This window comes from Bufo bufo, chromosome 2 (genome assembly GCF_905171765.1).
Source record: "Bufo bufo chromosome 2, aBufBuf1.1, whole genome shotgun sequence".
Lineage (NCBI taxonomy): Eukaryota > Metazoa > Chordata > Amphibia > Anura > Bufonidae > Bufo > Bufo bufo.
The window spans coordinates 837973142-837994663 of record NC_053390.1 but is presented as its reverse complement, the minus strand read 5'-3'; positions in this window follow the sequence as shown (position 1 = coordinate 837994663).

Genomic DNA, 21522 nt, shown 5'->3' with positions numbered 1-21522 from the left:
CATCTTGAAACATAAGTGCTTGGGCAACGGTGCACTCAATCTCTTCCACTTCTGGTGCAGGGCTAGGTGGATGGCCCTGGGAAACCCTGCTAACAGAGTCATCAAAAAGCAGAAGAGACTGCTGCTTGACTTGAGGCTCAGACTGCTTGGCTGATTTGCAAGGGGAGTGAGGTGAAAGACTGATGGACATCGGCTGCAGGTGCCAACTCTGATCTTTCAGCAGGAGACTGGGTGGGATACAATGTGAAGGAACTGGAGGCACTGTCAGCAACCCAATCTGCTATTGCCTGTACTTGTTCTGGACTCACCATTCGTAGAGCAGAATTAGTCCTGACCAAATACCGCTGAAGGTTCGGTCGCCTACTCGCACCTGAGCAAGGGTTTTCACTTGTGCGTGTAGCTGGCACAGATCGACCACGTACTCTCCCTGCAACAGGAGCTCCACCAACACCAGCAGCACCACGACCTGGGCCACTTCCCTTATTTGACGCTTTCCTCATATTTCTCAAATTTAGGATCTTGCCCTAAATGGGTGTTTAATTAGAGTTGAGCGAACACCTGGATGTTCGGGTTCGAGAAGTTCGGCCAAACTTCCCGGAAATGTTCGGGATCCGAACCCGACCCGAACTTCATCCCGAACCCGAACCCCATTAAAGTCAATGGGGACCCGAACTTTTCGGCACTAAAAAGGCTGTAAAACAGCCCAGGAAAGGGCTAGAGGGCTGCAAAAGGCAGCAAAATGTAGTTAAATCCCCTGCAAACAAATGTGGATAGGGAAATGAATAAAAATAAAAATAAAATAAATAAAAATTAACCAATATCAATTGGAGAGAGGTCCCATAGCAGAGAATCAGGCTTAATGTCAGCAGAGAATCAGTCTTCATGTCATAGCAGAGAATCAGGCTTCACGTCACCCACCACTGGAACAGTCCATTGTCATATATTTAGGCCCCGGCACCCGAACAGAGGAGAGAGGTCCCATAGCAGAGAATCAGGCTTCACGTCACCCACCACTGGAACAGGCCACTGTCACATATTTAGGCCCCGGCACCCGAACAGAGGAGAGAGGTCCCATAGCAGAGATTCAGGCTTCATGTCATAGCAGAGAATCAGGCTTCACGTCACCCAACACTGGAACAGGCCACTGTCAGATATTTTTAGGCCCCGGCACCCAGACAGGGGAGAGGTTCATTCAACTTTGGGTTGCCCCGCAATATAATGGTAAAATGAAAATAAAAATAGGATTGAATGAGGAAGTGCCCTGGAGTAGAATAATATATTGTTAAGGGGAGGTAGTTAATGTCTAATCTGCACAAGGGATGGACAGGTCCTGTGGGATCCATGCCTGGTTCATTTTTATGAACGTCAGCTTGTCCACATTGGCTGTAGACAGGCGGCTGCGTTTGTCTGTAATGACGCCCCCTGCCGTGCTGAATACACGTTCAGACAAAACGCTGGCCGCCAGGCAGGCCAGCACCTCCAAGGCATAAAAGGCTAGCTCTGGCCACGTGGACAATTTGGAGACCCAGAAGTTGAATGGGGCCGAACCATCAGTCAGTACGTGGAGGGGTGTGCACACGTACTGTTCCACCATGTTGGTGAAATGTTGCCTCCTGCTAACACGTTCCGTATCAGGTGGTGGTGCAGTTAGCTGTGGCGTGGTGACAAAACTTTTCCACATCTCTGCCATGCTAACCCTGCCCTCAGAGGAGCTGGCCGTGACACAGCTGCGTTGGCGACCTCTTGCTCCTCCTCTGCCTTCGCCTTGGGCTTCCACTGGTTCCCCTGTGACATTTGGGAATGCTCTCAGTAGCGCGTCTACCAATGTGCGCTTGTACTCGCGCATCTTCCTATCACGCTCCAGTGCAGGAAGTAAGGTGGGCACATTGTCTTTGTACCGGGGATCCAGCAGGGTGGCAACCCAGTAGTCCGCACACGTTAAAATGTGGGCAACTCTGCTGTCGTTGCGCAGGCACTGCAGCATGTAGTCGCTCATGTGGGCCAGGCTGCCCAGAGGTAAGGACAAGCTGTCCTCTGTGGGAGGCGTATCGTCATCGTCCTGCGTTTCCCCCCAGCCACGCACCAGTGATGGGCCCGAGCTGCGTTGGATGCCACCCCGCTGTGAACCTGCTTCATCCTCATCCTCCTCCACCTCCTCCTCATCCTCGTCCTCCTCGTCCTCCAGTAGTGGGCCCTGTTTGGCCACATTTGTACCTGGCCTCTGCTGTTGCAAAAAAACCTCCCTCTGAGTAACTTCGAAGAGACTGGCCTGAAAGTGCTAAAAATGACCCCTCTTCCTCCTCCTCCTCCTCCTGGGCCACCTCCTCTTCCATCATCGCCCTAAGTGTTTTCTCAAGGAGACATAGAAGTGGTATTGTAACGCTGATAACGGTGTCATCGCCACTGGCCATGTTGGTGGACTACTTGAAACAGCGCAACAGGGCACACAGGTCTCGCATGGAGGCCCAGTCATTGGTGGTGAAGTGATGCTGTTCCGCAGTGCGACTGACCCGTGCGTGCTGCAGCTGAAACTCCACTATGGCCTGCTGCTGCTCGCACAGTCTGTCCAGCATGTGCAAGGTGGAGTTCCACCTGCTGGGCACGTCGCATATGAGGCGGTGAGCGGGAAGGCCGAAGTTACGCTGTAGCGCAGACAGGCGAGCAGCGGCAGGATGAGAACGCCGGAAGCGCGCACAGACGGCCCGCACTTTATGCAGCAGCTCTGACATGTCGGGGTAGTTGTGAATGAACTTCTGCACCACCAAATTCAGCACATGCGCCAGGCAAGGGATGTGCGTCAAACCGGCTAGTCCCAGAGCTGCAACGAGATTTCGCCCATTATCGCACACCACCAGGCCGGGCTTGAGGCTCACCGGCAGCAACCACTCGTCGGTCTGTTGTTCTATACCCCCCCACAACTCCTGTGCGGTGTGGGGCCTGTCCCCCAAACATATGAGTTTCAGAACGGCCTGCTGACGTTTACCCCGGGCTGCGCTGAAGTTGGTGGTGAAGGTGTGTGGCTGACTGGATGAGCTGGTGGAAGAAGAGGAGGAGGAAGCTGAGTAGGAGGAGGAGACAGGAGGCAAAGAATGTTGCCCTGCGATCCTTGGCGGCGGAAGGACGTGCGCCAAACAGCTCTTCGCCTGGGGCCCAGCCGCCACTACATTTACCCAGTGTGCAGTTAGGGAGATATAGCGTCCCTGGCCGTGCTTACTGGTCCACGTATCTGTGGATAGGTGGACCTTGCCACAGATGGCGTTCCGCAGTGCACACTTGATTTTATCGGATACTTCGTTGTGTAGGGAATGCACGGCTCTCTTGGAGAAGTAGTGCCGGCTGGGAACAACATACTGTGGGACAGCAAGCGACATGAGCTGTTTGAAGCTGTCTGTGTCCACCAGCCTGAATGACAGCATTTCATAGGCCAGTAGTTTAGAAATGCTGGCATTCAGGGCCAGGGATCGGGGGTGGCTAGGTGGGAATTTATGCTTTCTCTCAAATGTTTGTGAGATGGAGAGCTGAACGCTGCCGTGTGACATGGTTGAGATGCTTGGTGACGGAGGTGGTGGTGGTGTTGGTGGTACATCCTCTGTTTGCTGGGCGGCAGGTGCCAACGTTCCTCCAGAAGCGGAGGAAGAGGCCGAGGCGGCAGCAGCAGAAGAGGTAGCAGGGGGAGCCTGAGTGAGTTTCTTGTTTTTAAGGTGTTTACTCCACTGCAGTTCATGCTTTGCATGCAGGTGCCTGGTCATGCAGGTTGTGCTAAGGTTCAGAACGTTAATGCCTCGCTTCAGGCTCTGATGGCACAGCGTGCAAACCACTCGGGTCTTGTCGTCAGTACATTGTTTGAAGAACTGCCACGCCAGGGAACTCCTTGAAGCTGCCTTTGGGGTGCTCGGTCCCAGATGGCGGTGGCCAATAGCAGACGGACTCTCTTGGCGGCGGGTGTTCTGCTTTTGCCCACTGCTCCCTCTTTTGCTACGCTGTTGGCTCGGTCTCACCACTGCCTCTTCCTCCGAATTCTGAAAGTCAGTGGCACGACCTTCATTCCATGTGGGGTCTAGGTCCTCATCGTCCCCTGCATCGTCTTCCACCCAGTCTTGATCTCTGACCTCCTGTTCAGTCTGCACACTGCAGAAAGACGCAGCAGTTGGCACCTGTGTTTCGTCATCATCAGAGATGTGCTGAGGTGGTATTCCCATGTCCTCATTGTAACGAGCCCCTGCTCGCTCTATTCTGCTCTCATGGCACTCCCTGATGTGACCACAATATCTGCTGGTTCCGCCGTTGATGATCCGGCCTCAAAACGACCGCTCGTGTTGTTTTAATTCTCACAGAACTAACACCAGTCAGGCTGTATGTGAGTTCAAACTGACAAAATCTTTATTGAATGCATCACATAAATTTATAATGACAGTTGGAACACCTCTTTCAATTGGTAAATTGTAAAACCCCCTCTGATTGGCTATGCAAATGAGGTAAGCAGAGATTAGTTCAAGAGCTTGGCTGGGAGGCAGATGGGTGTGGCCATTGTCACAGAGAGAGTCAAACCATGACAATACCCCCCCTCCCGGGAAACAGTCCAACAGCCACAGTGGGACCCTCACATGGTCAACTCGAGGATGTTGGAAAAGTAGTCTTAAGATTCCAGGTCCGTTTGCCGTGACAATCCATCCGCATTCCCGTTTTGAGGCCCTGGCCGATATTGTATGGTGAAATTGTAGGGTTGCAAAGCCAGGCTCCACCTTAGTAATCAGCCATTCTCTCCCGCCACCCGGCTTAGCCATATCAAGGGATTGTGGTCCGTCATGACGGTAAAAGAGCGTCCATAGACGTAGGGCTGAAATTTCTTTAAAGCCCAGACTAAAGCCAAACATTCTTTTTCCACGGCAGCATATCCAACTTCACTGGGTAACAACTTGCGGCTGAGATACGCCACCGGGTGCTCCTTCCCATCGTCGCCAACTTGACTTAGTACGGCTCCCAGTCCGAACATGGAGGCCTCTGTATGTACGACAAAGCGTTTGTTAGGATCGGGTGCCGTCAGCTTGTGTTAGGGTGGTTTTCAACTGTTGAAATGCTGTTTCGCACTCCGGGGACCACAGGACCTGTCTAGGGAGATTCTTTTTGGTTAGGTCCGTCAGTGGTTTGGCTATGTCACTATAGTGAGGTACAAACTTTCTGTAGTACCCGGCTGTCCCTAAAAATGCAAGTACCTGGGCCTTGGTTCTGGGAACCGGCCAGTTTAGGATGGCCTTGATTTTTGCAGGCTCCGGCCTCTGCTTCCCACATCCCACTCTATGTCCCAAATATTGTACCTCAGACATCCCGATATTACACTTCTCTGGCTTCAGGTCAGGCCTGTAACTCTGATTCTGTCTAGCACTATGCCCAGGTGTCTGAGATGCTCCTCCCATGTCTGGCTATAGATTGCGATGTCATCAAGATATGCGCATGCAAAATCCTGCAGACCACCGAGGAGTTGATCTATCATTCGTTGGAAGGTAGCCGGAGCATTTTTCATCCCGATTGGCATTACCCGGAACTGGTAAAGGCCAAACGGGGTGATGAAGGCCGACTTTGGAATGGCGGCCGCCTCCAGGGGAATCTGCCAGTAACCCTTACACAGGTCAATAGTCGTCAGATAATGTCCCTGAGCTATTTTGTCCAATTCGTCCACTCGGGGCATGGGGTAGGCATCTGTCACAGTACAGTCATTCAGTCGCCTATAGTCCACACAAACTCGGGTCGTGCCATCCCGTTTTGGGACTAATACTACAGGGGAAGCTCAGGGGCTTGATGATGGTTCGATCACCCCTAACTCAAGCATCTCCCTAATCTCTGCTCTCATCCCTTCTTGCACAGCTCCAGGAATCCTATAGGCTGATTGTCTCAGGGGCTTCTGCCCGAGGGTCTCCACCTTGTGCACTGCCAAGTGAGTGTATCCAGGGAGTGTTGAGAACATCTCTTTCCGGTCCTGGAGTAATTCCCTGACCTGTTCTTGTTCCTGGGGTCCTAACCCATCTCCTAACTGAACATCTTCCACCCCCCCAGAATGATTGCTGATTGCAGAAAGCTCCAGCATCAGCAGGTATTCAGAGTCCCCGGTGGCAGGAGCGCATATGGCGGCTACTGCCTCAGCCCTCTCGTGATAGGCCTTCATCATATTGATGTGGAATGTCCTCTTAATTCTTGTGCCTGCACAGCTGGCGACCACGTAGGTAATGTCACACAGCTGTTTTACCACCTGATAGGGGCCCTGCCAGGAGGCCTGTAATTTATTTAGCTTCAAGGGTTTTAGTACTAGGACCTTCTGTCCGACACAAAAAGTGCGATTCCAAGCAGATCGATCATACCAAACCTTCTGCTGACTCTGGGCTGATTGCATATTCTCATGGACTAGCTCGGTAAGTTCCCGCAGTCGATCCCTGAGTTCCAAGACATAACTAAGGATGGGAAGGCCTTCAGGATCCTCTCCCTCTTCCCACTGGGCCCTCACTAAGTCTAAGGGTCCTCTAACCCTTCGCCCATACAACAGCTCAAATGGTGAAAACCCTGTGGACTCTTGAGGTACCTCCCTGTATGCGAACAGTAGGTGGGGAAGATATTTTTCCCAATCCTTCCTACTCTCCACGAAGGCCCGAAGTAGTTGTTTTAGGGTCCCGTTAAATCTCTCGCACAGCCCGTTCATTTGGGGATGGTAGGGTGCACTCTGGAGGGTTTTAATACCACAGAGGCGCCAGAGCTGCTGGGTCAGCTCAGCGGTGAACTGATTTCCTTGATCAGACAATATCTCCTGGGGAAATCCTACCCTAGTAAACACCAGCAGCAAGGCATCAGCTACCGTGTCAGCCTGGATATTGGATAGGGGAATAGCTTCCGGGTAGCGGGTGGTGTAATCCACCACTGTAAGAATATACTTTTTCCCAGTAGCACTGGGGCGGGCCAGTGGGCCAATAATGTCTACTGCTATCCGGCTAAAGGGTTCCCTAATTATCGGCATGGGGTGCAGAGAGGCTTTTGGATGATCCCCCGCCTTTCCTACTCTCTGGCAAGTCTCACAGGTCCGGCAGTATTCTCGTACCTCTGCATGTAACCTAGGCCAGAAGAAAGCACGAGTCAACCGACTCTGGGTCTTAGCTATCCCTAAATGTCCGGCCAAGGGGATGTCGTGAGCCAGCCTCAATAGCTCCTGTCTGTACTTCTGGGGTACGACTAGCTGTTTGTGGGGGCCCTCGCGTTTCCTGTTGCCCACCCCTTCAGTGTAACGATAAAGAAGCCCTCCCTCCCACTCTATTCTGTCTTCCCCTAACCCCCCTGGATCCTTGCCCGCCCTGTCCCAATAGCACGCTTAAGTAGGGTCTCTCCGGGTTTCTTGCCTAACGTCGGAAGGGGAATCCCAGGACATGGGGTTGTCAAGTCGGGGTAACGTGGGAGGATTTGGTCTTACCTGGGTCCCCATAGGAGTGGAGTTGCCTTGTAGGTGGCTTTGTTGTCGGGTGGTCACGGCCATGGCGGTCTCTGGTGCAAATGAAGAAGTCAAATGCCCCAAGTCGTTCCCTAAAAGTACTTCTGCGGGTAACTCACGGAGTATCCCTACTCTCACTTGTCGCTTCCCTGAGCCCCAATCCAGGTGAACTCTGGCGGTGGATAAGCGCAGCACCTTGCCCCCTGCTACCCTGACTGCCACAGTCTGGCCGGTTCGGGCCGACTGAGGAACCATGTGAGGCTGAATAAGGGTAATCGTAGCCCCGGAATCACGAAGTCCCTGGGCCGGCTGCCCATTAACCCATACCGCCTGACGATGGTGCTGCCGATTATCTTCAGCTGTCACCTGGACGGGATCCGCCTCGAACAGCTCACCAAACTCTTCCTGAACATCTAGCGGGTTGGCCTCGTTCTGGAGGCAATAATTCACCTACCTGGATAACTGGGTAGTCTCTTTGTACCTCGGGGATCGGTTAGGGCAATAACGCTGCAGATGACTCGTTTGATTACATGTATAGCACTTAGGCCCGGTAGAAGATTTTGATTGGGCTAAGGGTCTAGAGGCAGCCCACTGAGATACTGGAGTTGGGCTCGAGGTCGGTACACTGGGCCGTGGTAGTGGATAGCGCTGGCCTCCAATGGATCTCCGAGAGTCCAGATATTCATCGGCCAAAGTAGCTGCTTGCTGTACCGTCTGTGGCCGCTTATCTCGCACCCAATCCCGTACTATCGGACGGGTGTGGTCAAAGAACTGCACTAAGAGAACTAGCTGGGTGATGTCCTCTATGGTATGAGCATGGCTTCCCCGGAACCAGCCCTTGAGGTTCCGCTGCAGACGATGTGCCCACTCCACGTAGGTTAGGTTGCCTTGTTTCCGGGATTCTCGAAACTTAATCCGGCTGGCTTCAGGGTTAATGGCAAATCGGGCTAGCAGGGCTTCTTTTACCCGGTCATAATCCATGGCGTCCTCATCCTCCATGGCCCGATACGCATCCGCAGCTTTGCCAGTTAGGTTACTCGCCAGTAAGGCGACCCGATCTTGGGACGGCACTTTATGTAACTGGCACAGTCTCTCAAAGTCCTGGAGGAACTCTTCTATTTCCTCCTCTCCTTCCTTAAATAATTTGAATGCGCGAAAGGGCAACTTACGGACAGGTGCTGTATCTCTAGGTGCTGTCTCTGATCGCCGTATTTCCGCCATTCTCCACTCATGTTGTCGCTCCAATTCTCTCTCTTGTCGCTCTAGTTCTTTCTCTTGCTGCTCATCCTGCAGCTGGATGTCTCTGATGGCATTCTGTATGGCGGTCTCGGATGGGTTGGCACTAGGGATGAGCGAACCCGAACTGTATAGTTCGGGTTCGTACCGAATTTTGGGGTGTCCGTGACACGGACCCGAACCCGAACATTTTCGTAAAAGTCCGGGTTCGGTGTTCGGCGCTTTCTTGGCGCTTTTTGAAAGGCTGCAAGGCAGCCAATCAACAAGCGTCATACTACTTGCCCCAAGAGGCCATCACAGCCTTGCCTACTATTGGCATGGCTGTGATTGGCCAGTGCAGCATGTGACCCAGCCTCTATATAAGCTTGGGTCACGTAGAGCTGCACGTCACTCTGCTGATTCAAGCATAGGGAGAGGTTGCTGCTGCGACGTTAGGGCGAGATTAGGCAGATTAACTCCTCCAAAAGACTTAATTCTGTGATCGATCTCCAGCTGTGGATCATTGAAGTGCTAATATCGACTTTCTCACTTTTTTTAGGCTGCCCAGAGCGTTTTTATATCACTTTTTTCTGGGGTGATCGGCGGCCATTTTGTGGCTTGTGGTGCGCCAGCACAAGCTACCACCAAGTGCTTTTAACCATCAATAGTGTGGTTATTTTTTGCTATATCCTACATCAGCTGCAGGCTGAGCCTGTGTCACCGAAGTGCATTTAACCATCAACAGTCTGGTTATTTTTTGGCCATATACTACATCAGCTGCAGGCTGAGTCTGTGTCACCCAAGTGCATTTAACCATCAACAGTGTGGTTAATTTTTGGCCATATACTACATCAGGTGCAGGCTGAGCCTGTGTCACCCAAGTGCATTTAAACATCAACAGTGTGGTTAATTTTTGACCATATACTACATCAGGTGCAGGCTGAGCCTGTGTCACCCAAGTGCATTTAACCATCAATAGTGTGGTTATTTTTTGGCCATATACTACATCAGGGGCAAGTTGAGCCTGTCACCCAGCGCCTAAAAAATAGACCTGAAATTTATATTCAACCAAATCTGTACTATTTTAGCTGGTCAAGTTATTTGTAGTGACCGTAAAAGCACAGTTTTTGTTCTGGGTTGAAAAACTATTCCCAAATTTGCCATTCTCAAAATAAGTAGTTTCTGCTATATCAGGCCTACTTGAAATCTATCCCAAAAAGGATATCTTAGATTCAAGGTGCTGATAGTGTCATTCAGAAAAACTTAACACACACGCTACCGTGCAGATACAAGTCTAATTCTGTGATTAAACGTATACCTGTCACACAGCGCAAAAAAAATAGGCCTCACATTTCTATTCAACCAAATCTGTACTGTTTTAGCTGGTCAAGTTATTTGTAGTGACCGTAAAAGCACAGTTTTTGTTCTGGGTTGAAAAACTATTACCAAATTTGCCATTCTCAAAATTGTGGTGAACGGGAACAATGAGGAAAACATCTAATAAGGGAAGCGGACGTGGACATGGTCGTGGTGGTGTTAGTGGACCCTCTGGTGCTGGGAGAGGACGTGGCCGTTCTGCCACAGCCACACGTCCTAGTGAACCAACTACCTCAGGTCCCAGTAGCCAGCAGAATTTACAGGGATATTTGGTGGGGCCCAATGCCGTTCTAAGGATGGTAAGGCCTGAGCAGTTACAGGCATTAGTCAATTGGGTGGCCGACAGTGGATCCAGCACGTTCACATTATCTCCCACCCAGTCTTCTGCAGAAAGCGCACAGATGGCGCATGAAAACCAAGCCCATCGGTCTGTCACATCACACCCATGCATATCAGGGAAACTGTCTGAGCCTCAAGTTATGCAGCAGTCTCTTATGCTGTTTGAAGACTCTGCTGGCAGGGTTTCCCAAGGGCATCCACCTAGCCCTTCCCCAGGGGTGGAAGAGATAGAATGCACTAACGCACAACCACTTATTTTTCCTGAAGATGAGGACATGGGAATACCACCTCAGCACGTCTCTGATGATGACGAAACACAGGTGCCAACTGCTGCGTCTTTCTGCAGTGTGCAGACTGAACAGGAGGTCAGAGATCAAGACTGGGTGGAAGACGATGCAGGGGACGATGAGGACCTAGACCCCACATGGAATGAAGGTCGTGCCACTGACTTTCACAGTCCGGAGGAAGAGGCAGTGGTGAGACCGAGCCAACAGCGTAGCAAAAGAGGGAGCAGTGGGCAAAAGCAGAACACCCGCCGCCAAGAGACTCCGCCTGCTACTGACCGCCGCCATCTGGGACCGAGCACCCCAAAGGCAGCTTCAAGGAGTTCCCTGGCATGGCACTTCTTCAAACAAGGTGCTGACGACAAGACCCGAGTGGTTTGCACGCTGTGCCATCAGAGCCTGAAGCGAGGCATTAACGTTCTGAACCTTAGCACAACCTGCATGACCAGGCACCTGCATGCAAAGCATGAACTGCAGTGGAGTAAACACCTTAAAAACAAGGAAGTCACTCAGGGTCCCCCTGCTACCTCTTCTGCTGCTGCCGCCTCGGCCTCTTCTGCTGCTGCCGCCTCGGCCTCTTCCTCCGCCTCTGGAGGAACGTTGGCACCTGCCGCCCAGCAAACATGGGATGTACCACCAACACCACCACCTGCGTCACCAAGCATCTCAACCATGTCACACGGCAGCGTTCAGCTCTCCATCTCACAAACATTTGAGAGAAAGCGTAAATTCCCACCTAGCCACCCTCGATCCCTGGCCCTGAATGCCAGCATTTCTTAACTACTGGCCTATGAAATGCTGTCATTCAGGCTGGTGGACACAGACAGCTTCAAACAGCTCATGTCGCTTGCTGTCCCACAGTATGTTGTTCCCAGCCGCCACTACTTCTCCAAGAGAGCCGTGCCTTCATTGCACAACCAAGTATCCGATAAAATCAAGTGTGCACTGCGCAACGCCATCTGTGGCAAGGTCCACCTAACCACAGATACGTGGACTAGTAAGCACGGCCAGGGACGCTATATCTCCCTAACTGCACACTGGGTAAATGTAGTGGCGGCTGGGCCCCAGGCGGAGAGCTATTTGGCGCACGTCCTTCCGCCGCCAAGGATCGCAGGGCAACATTCTTTGCCTCCTGTCTCCTCCTCCTCCTACTCAGCTTCCTCCTCCTCTTCTTCCACCTGCTCATCCAGTCAGCCACACACCTTCACCACCAACTTCAGCACAGCACGGGGTAAACGTCAGCAGGCCGTTCTGAAACTCATATGTTTGGGGGACAGGCCCCACACCGCACAGGAGTTGTGGCGGGGTATAGAACAACAGACCGACGAGTGGTTACTGCCGGTGAGCCTCAAGCCCGGCCTGGTGGTGTGCGATAATGGGCGAAATCTCGTTGCAGCTCTGGGACTAGCCGGTTTGACGCACATCCCTTGCCTGGCGCATGTGCTGAATTTGGTGGTGCAGAAGTTCATTCACAACTACCCCGACATGTCAGAGCTGCTGCATAAAGTGCGGGCCGTCTGTTCGCGCTTCCGGCGTTCACACCCTGCCGCTGCTCGCCTGTCTGCGCTACAGCGTAACTTCGGCCTTCCCGCTCACCGCCTCATATGTGACGGTGTAACTCCACCTTGCACATGCTGGACAGACTGTGCGAGCAGCAGCAGGCCATAGTGGAGTTTCAGCTGCATCACGCACGGGTCAGTCGCACTGCGGAACAGACCCACTTCACCACCAATGACTGGGCCTCCAAGCGAGACCTGTGTGCCCTGTTGCGCTGTTTCGAGTACTCCACCAACATGGCCAGTAACGATGACGCAGTTATCAGCGTTACAATACCACTTCTATGTCTCCTTGAGAAAACACTTAGGGCGATGATGGAAGAGGAGGTGGCCCAGGAGGAAGAGGTGGAAGAGGGGTCATTTTTAGCAATTTCAGGCCAGTCTCTTCGAAGTGACTCAGAGGGAGGTTTTTTGCAACACCAGAGGCCAGGTACAAATGTGGCCAGACAGGGCCCACTACTGGAGGACGAGGAGGACGAGGAGGAGGTGGAGGAGGATGAGGATGAAGCATGTTCACAGCGGGGTGGCACCCAAAGCAGCTCGGGCCCATCACTGGTGCGTGGCTGGGTGGAAACACAGGACGATGACGATACGCCTCCCACAGAGGACAGCTTGTCCTTACCTCTGGGCAGCCTGGCACACATGAGCGACTACATGCTGCAGTGCCTGCGCAACGACAGCAGAGTTGCCCACATTTTAACGTGTGCGGACTACTGGGTTGCCACCCTGCTGGATCCCCGGTACAAAGACAATGTGCCCACCTTACTTCCTACACTAGTGCGTAAAAGGAAGATGCGCGAGTACAAGCGCACGTTGGTAGACGCGCTACTGAGAGCATTCCCAAATGTCACAGGGGAACCAGTGGAAGCCCAAGGCGAAGGCAGAGGAGGAGCAAGAGGTCGCCAACGCAGCTGTGTCACGGCCAGCTCCTCTGAGGGCAGGGTTAGCATGGCAGAGATGTGGAAAAGTTTTGTCACCACGCCACAGCTAACTGCACCACCACCTGATACGGAACGTGTTAGCAGGAGGCAACATTTCACTAACATGGTGGAACAGTACTTGTGCACACCCCTCCACGTACTGACTGATGGTTCGGCCCCATTCAATTTCTGGGTCTCCAAATTGTCCACGTGGCCAGAGCTAGCCTTTTATGCCTTGGAGGTGCTGGCCTGCCCGGCGGCCAGCGCTTTGTCTGATCGTGTATTCAGCACGGCAGGGGGCGTCATTACAGACAAACGCAGCCGCCTGTCTACAGCCAATGTGGACAAGCTGACGTTCATAAAAATGAACCAGGCATGGATCCCACAGGACCTGTCCATCCCTTGTGCAGATTAGATATTAACTACCTCCCCTTAACCATATATTATTCTACTCCAGGGCACTTCCTCATTCAATACTATTTTTAATTTCATTGTACCATTATATTGCGGGGCAACCCAAAGTTGAATGAACCTCTCCTCTGTCTGGGTGCCGGGGCCTAAATGTGTGACAGTGGCCTGTTCCAGTGGTGGGTGATGTGAAGCCTGATTCTCTGCTATGACATGAAGACTGATTCTCTGCTATGACATGAAGACTGATTCTGCGCTGACATAAGGCCAGATTCTCTGTTACTGGACCTCTCTCCTCTGCCTGGGTGCCTGGGCCTAAATGTGTGACAGTGGCCTGTTCCAGTGGTGGGTGACGTGAAGCCTGATTCTCTGCTATGACATGAAGACAGATTCTGCGCTGACATAAGGCCAGATTCTCTGTTACGGGACCTCTCTCCTCTGCCTGGGTGCCGGGGCCTAAATGTGTGACAGTGGCCTGTTCCAGTGGTGGGTGACGTGAAGCCTGATTCTCTGCTATGACATGAAGACTGATTCTGTGCTGACATGAAGCCAGATTCTCTGTTACGGGACCTCTCTCCTCTGTCTGGGTGCCGGGGCCTAAATATGTGACAGGGGCCTGTTCCAGTGGTGGGTGACGTGAAGCCTGATTCTCTGCTATGACATGAAGACTGATTCTGTGCTGACATGAAGCCAGATTCTCTGTTACGGGACCTCTGTCCAATTGATATTGGTTAATTTTATTTATTTTTTTATTTTTTTATTTTAATTCATTTCCCTATCCACATTTGTTTGCAGGGGATTTACCTACATGTTGCTGCCCTTTGCAGCCCTCTAGCTCTTTCCTGGGCTGTTTTACAGCCTTTTTAGTGCCCAAAAGTTCAGGTCCCCATTGACTTCAATGGGGTTCGGGACAAAGTTCGCTCAACTCTATCCACTAGCACTGTGGCAGAACCGCTTCCTATACAGCTCTGCTATTTCTGTCTTCGCCAATACCCTCTAGCACTGTGGAAGAACCGCTTCCTACACAGCTCTGCTACATCTGTCTTTACCAATACCCTCTAGCACTGTGGAAGAACCGCTTCCTACACAGCTCTGCTATATCTGTCTTCGCCAATACCTTCTAGCAATGTGGCAGAACTACTTCCTATACAGCTCTGCTACATCTGTCTTCGCCAGTACCCACTAGCACTGTGGCAGAACCGTTTTCTATACAGCCTGCTATTTCTGTCTTCGCTAATACCCTCTAGCACTGTGGAAGAACCACTTCCTATACAGCTCTGCTACATATGTCTTTACCAATACCCTCTAGCACTGTGGCAAAACCGCTTCATACACAGCTCTGCTATATCTGTCTTCGCCATTACCCTCTAGCACTGTGGAAGAACCACTTCCTATACAGCTCTGCTACATCTATCTTTGCCAATACTCTCTAGCACTGTGGCAGAATCGATTCCTATACAGCACTGCTACATCTGTCTCCGCCAATACCCTTCAGCACTGTGGCAGAACCGCTTCCTATACAGCTCTGCTATATCTGTCTTCGCCAGTACCCTCTAGCACTGTGGCATAACTGCATCCTATACAGCTCTGCTAAATCTGTCTTTGCCAGTACCCACTAGCACTGTGGCAGAACCACTTACTATACAGCTCTGCTATATCTGTCTTTGCCAGTACCCTCTAGCAATGTGGCAGAACTACTTCCTATATAGCTCTGCTATATCTGTCTTCACCAGTACCCACTTGCACTGTGGCATAACCGCTTCCTATACAGCTCTGCTATATCTGTCCTCGCCAGTACCCTCTAGCACTGTGGAAGAACTGCTTCCTACACAGCTCTGCTATATCTGTCTTCACCAGTACCCACTAGCACTGTGGCAGAACCGCTTCCTATACAGCTCTGCTATATCTGTCCTCGCCAGTACCCTCTAGCACTGTGGAAGAACCGCTTCCTATACAGCTCTGCTATATCTGTCTTCGCCAGTAACCTCTAGCACTGTGGCAGAACCGTTTCCTATACAGCTCTGCTATATCTGTCTTTGCCAGTACCCTCTAGCAATGTGGCAGAACTACTTTCTATACAGCTCTGCTATATCTGTCTTCGCCAGTAACCTCTAGCACTGTGGCAGAACCGTTTCCTATACAGCTCTGCTATATCTGTCTTCGCCAGTACCCTCTAGCACTGTGGCAGAATTGCTTCCTATATAGCTCTGCTATATCTGTCTTCGCCAGTACCCTCTAGCACTGTGGCAGAACCACTTCCTATACAGCTCTGCTATATCTGTCTTTGCCTGTACCCTCTAGCACTGTGGCAGTACCGCTTCCTATACAGCTCTGCTATATCTGTCTCCGCCAGTACCCTCTAGCACTGTGGCAGTACCGCTTCCTATACAGCTCTGCTACATCTGTCTTCGCCAATACCCTCTAGCACTGTGGCAGAAACACTTCCTATACAGCTCTGCTACATCTGTCTTCGCCAGTTCCCTCTAGAAGTGTGGCAGAACCACTTTCTATACAGCTCTGCTATATCTGTCTTTGCCAGTACCCTCTAGCACTGTGGCAGAACTGCATCCTATACAGCTCTGCTATATCTGTCTTCGCCAGTTCCCTCTAGCACTGTGGCAGTACCGCTTCCTATACAGCTCTGCTATATCTGTCTCCGCCAGTACCCTCTAGCACTGTGGCAGTACCGCTTCCTATACAGCTCTGCTACATCTGTCTTCGCCAATACCCTCTAGCACTGTGGCAGAAACACTTCCTATACAGCTCTGCTACATCTGTCTTCGCCAGTTCCCTCTAGAAGTGTGGCAGAACCACTTTCTATACAGCTCTGCTATATCTGTCTCCGCCAGTACCCTCTAGCACTGTGGCAGAACGGCTTCCTATACAGCTCTGCTACATCTGTCTTCGCCAGTTCCCTCTAGAAGTGTGGCAGAACCACTTTCTATACAGCTCTGCTATATCTGTCTCCGCCAGTACCCTCTAGCACTGTGGCAGAACTGCATCCTATACAGCTCTGCTATATCTGTCCTCGCCATTACCCTCTAGCACTGTGGAAGAAATGCTTCCTATACAGCTCTGCTATATCTGTCTTCGCCAATAACCACTAGCACTGTGGCAGAACCACTTCTTATACAGCTCTACTATATCTATCTTCGCCAGTTCCCACTAGCAATGTGGCAAAACCGCTTCTTACACAGCTCTGCTATATCTGTCTTCGCCAGTACCCTTTAGCACTTTGGCAGAACCGTTTCCTTTACAGCTCTGCTATATCTGTCTTCGCCAGTGCCCTCCAGCACTGTGGCAGAACCGCTTCCTTTACAGCTCTGCTATATCTGTCTTCGCCAATAACCTCTAGCACTGTGGCAGAACCGTTTCCTATACAGCTCTGCTACATCTGTCTCCGCCAGTACCCTTTAGCACTGTGGCAGAACCGTTTCCTATACAGCTCTGCTACATCTGTCTTCGCCAGAACCCTCTAGCACTGTGGAAGAACCGTTTCCTATACAGCTCTGCTATATCTGTCTTCGCCAGTACCCTCTAGCAGTGTGGCAGAACCGCTTCCTATACAGCTCTGCTATATCTGTCTTCGCCAAAACCCTCTAGCAGTGTGGCAGAACCGCTTCCTATACAGCTCTGCTATATCTGTCTTCGCCAGAACCCTCTAGCAGTGTGGCAGAACCGCTTCCTATACAGCTCTGCTATATCTGTCTTCGCCAGAACCCTCTAGCAGTGTGGCAGAACCGCTTCCTATACAGCTCTGCTACATCTGTCTTCGCCAGTACCCTCTAGCACTGTGGCAGAAATGCTTCCTATACAGCTCTGCTATATCTGTCTTCGCCAGAACCCTCTAGCACTGTGGCAGAACCTCTTCCTATACAGCTCTGCTATATCTGTCTTTGCCAGTACCCACTAGCACTGGCAGAACTACTTCCTATACAGCTCTGCTATATCTGTCTTTGCCAGTACCCACTAGCACTGTGGCAGAACTACTTCCTATATAGCTCTGCTATATCTGACTTCCTCCATTTTATCCATTGTATCCCTGGATACATCAAAGATACATCGGATGTTCTCAGATGCATGTACAATAGAAGATGGTTGGAAAATGATACATGGCTGACCATGGATGTTGCATCTCTGTATCCATCCATTCCCCACGCAATTGCTCGCTTAGCTCTTGAGTATCACCTACATAGATACAGTAAGCACTCCAATATGTTTATTGATTATATTTTGGAAATAACATCATACTTACTGAAACACAATCATTTTTTATTTATTGGGGTTTTCTATGTCCAAATTGCAGGAATGTCCATGGGGGCCAAATTCTCCCCTTCCTCTGGCCAACCTCACTATGGCCTACTGGGAGGAGAGATATATATTTTCAGCGAACAATCCCTTTTCTCGGCATGTGGTCTGGTATGGCAGATATATCGATGACCTGCTCATGATATGGGGCGGCGATGTGTCTGCCATACTAGATTTCCTGACATATGTTAATATGAACCCCTATAACCTAAGATTTGTTCATGTACAGCACACTGAGAGGATTCGCTTTTTAGATCTAAAATTGACAGGGATTCCAAACCAAATAATCAATACTACAATGTATAGGAAGGAAATATCAGGGAATACAATCCTAAAAGCAAATAGCCATCATCCCTCCCATACAATCAAAGGAATACCGGTGGGGAGTTTATACGCGCCCGGAGGAACTGTAGCACTGATACTGCATTCGATGAGGAATGCAGGATCATTTGGACACGTTTGGCAATAAGAGGCTATCCGAAGTGGATGCTGTCCAGAGGGCTTAATATTGCCAAAAATAAACTGAGATCGAACCTGTTGGGCATAACATCTGATTGCATTACAAACCCTGATAACCTTCATATCAAAATAAGAAAAAACAATATCTGCGGGGATTCAGCAAATACGGATGTTGTGACCAACAATTCTCGCATCAAACAGAAGAAGGATCCAAAACCCACGCTTGTGCTGGCATACAGTCGTCAGTTCCCCATGATTAAGAGCATTAGTGAAAGATGCCTTCCTATTTTATATGAGGATGACGCATTGCGGGACATTTTGAAGGATGGATGCCGGATAGTGTCCAAGAGACCTAGTACCTAGTACCTTTTTTTTTGGAACTGACACCCTCTCAAAAGCAAATGTACAGAAACTGCGAACACTGCGGTTGTGTACATTGATAAAGTGATTTTCCGCATTCGATATTGGAAAGCACCCGACTGTATAGGGAGGGTGCTCAGGGACTGATGGTCCTCCCCCCTTTTCCCCTTAGGGGCATTGAGGGTTAATCCCTGGGGATCCTCCTTAGACAGGATGGGGGCGGTGCAGGAAATCCTGAAGGTCACATATACCTCCTCTCTGGTGGGGTGCAGATTGGTGTGGTATGTACCCTTTTGCTCTGTCCTCACCAAGATGCCGCGGGAGGTGCTGCCCTTAAGGAAGCCTCCTGGTGAGTTTCATTAGGAGGATGAGGTTTGGCTGCGCTCAGTTTTGAGCAGCCTCGGCTCTCCCCTGACATCCTCCTCCCCTGTGCCTGCTTCTGTGCCAAGTGTGGAGCTGCTGCAGCATGCGTGCAGCTTCAGCGCTTCAGCGGGGGGGGGGGGGGGGGGTCTGCTAGGTGTACCGCCCCCCCCCCCCCCCCCGCCCGACTTGGTCATAATCCCCCAGCTGCCCGCTTCCTCCGGCATGTCTAGAGCGAGGTGCGTGCCATTTTTCCGGCCCAGCCTAGGGAAGTTTTGCAGCGCTGTGTCGGGGCTCCGCCCCTCCCCTGCAGCGCTTCTGGTACGTGGGTGTTGGGCAGCGCATGCCAGGCAGGATTGTTAGACATGAGGGGGGGGAGGGGCACGAGACAGATCCTCACTCCCTGATGAAGTCCACCCCCCTCCACACCACCTCCATTGTAGCCTATTGTGCCACCTCCCGCTAATGTGGGGCAGCATGAGGGGGTCACCGAGGGGTCAATAATTCAAGCAGGACCCCTTCAGCGCCAATGTTGCAAAGCTGGAGCGCTGCGCTTGGCCCCGCGCCCTTCCCCTGCAGCGCTTACAGGGCGCTCATAGCGGGCGCCGCTTGGCAGGCAAGTTTTTTTGTTACTCTGAGGCCCCGGGAGAGCTCTTTGCCCACCCCTGGCATCTCCCTACCCCCCTCCCTTCTACATCCCGGATTACAATGTTGCCACTAGAATAATATTGCCTCAAATGGGAGTTACTGCCCCCCGCTTCTGTGGTCAGTGCCCCTCTAGTACTGTGGGGTGATCGGGGTCTCTGTTGGAGCATGTTATGGCGCCTCCCCCCCCCTTTTTCTCGCCATGCCTGATTGCACTGCTCCCGCGCCTATAGGCTTGCCTCGAAGGGGTGTTCCTGCTGTCCCTGCTTCTGCGAACAGTGCCCCTTCAGTACCATTGGGGCTCTCTGGGGCTCATATGGAACCCATTTTGCAACCCCCCCCTCCCCCATAAGTCACGCAGGCGCAGGGAGCTCTCTGTTTTTCTCCTCCTCACAGGTGGTCAGGAGGCATGGCGCAGTAGGCTCTCCAGATCCTCCAGGTGGCGCTTACCAACGTCTTCTGACAGAATATCAGGTGCATCTGAGGAGTCTGGTCTGATGTTGCGATTGAAAACTGTAAGAGGCTGGTGCCTGACCACCAATCCAGGGTTCTTAGCCTGGTCACTGCAGCGGCCCACCAGGAAGGAATTCCTGTACTGCTCCTTAGACGGTGCCGTCCCTTCCTACGACTGGTGAGTACTAATGCGATGGGGGGTGGGAGGTCTTGTGCAGATTTAGAATCATTACTATGGGCACTTTTAGATACCGGGTCCCCCGCCCCTCCAGTCGAGATGGTAGCTCCGTGGTACTGCATCAGGACCGCCCCCCACCCGCCCCTAAGACCGCCCCCTACCCACCCCTAGGACCGCCCCCTCTACCCAACCCTAGGACCGCAAGTAAAATTTGGGGGGGGGGGGGGGGGGCTATAAAAGTCCAGCCCAGCAAAGAAACCCCCCAGATGGGGATGGCACTGTTAATGGGGGGATCTGAGGATGGCACTGTTATGGGGTGGAGGATCTGGGGATGGCATCCACAGATCCCCCATCCTATAACAGTGCCATCCACAGACCCCCCCACCCCATAACAGTGCCATCCACAGATCCCCCATCCTATAACAGTGCCATCCACAGACCCCCCCACCCCATAACAGTGCCATCCACAGACCCCCCCACCCCATAACAGTGCCATCCACACACCCCCCCACCCCATAACAGTGCCATCCACAAACCCCCCCACCCCATAACAGTGCCATCCACAAACCCCCCCACCCCATAACAGTGCCATCCACAGACCCCCCCCACCCCATAACAGTGCCATCCAGAGACCCCCCCACCCCATAACAGTGCCATCCACAGACACCCCCACCCCATAACAGTGCCATCCAGAGACCCCCCCACCCCATAACAGTGCCATCCACAAACCCCCCCACCCCATAACAGTGCCATCCACAGACACCCCCACCCCAAAACAGTGCCATCCACAGACCCCCCCACCCCATAACAGTGCCATCCACAGACCCCCCCACCCCATAACAGTGCCATCCAGAGACCCCCCCACCCCATAACAGTGCCATCCACAGACCCCCCCACCCCATAACAGTGCCATCCAGAGACCCCCCCACCCCATAACAGTGCCATCCACAGACACCCCCACCCCATAACAGTGCCATCCAGAGACCCCCCCACCCCATAACAGTGCCATCCACAAACCCCCCCACCCCATAACAGTGCCATCCACAGACACCCCCACCCCAAAACAGTGCCATCCACAGACCCCCCCACCCCATAACAGTGCCATCCACAGACCCCCCCACCCCATAACAGTGCCATCCATAGACCCCCCCCACCCCATAACAGTGCCATCCACAGACCCCCCCCCTCTACCCCA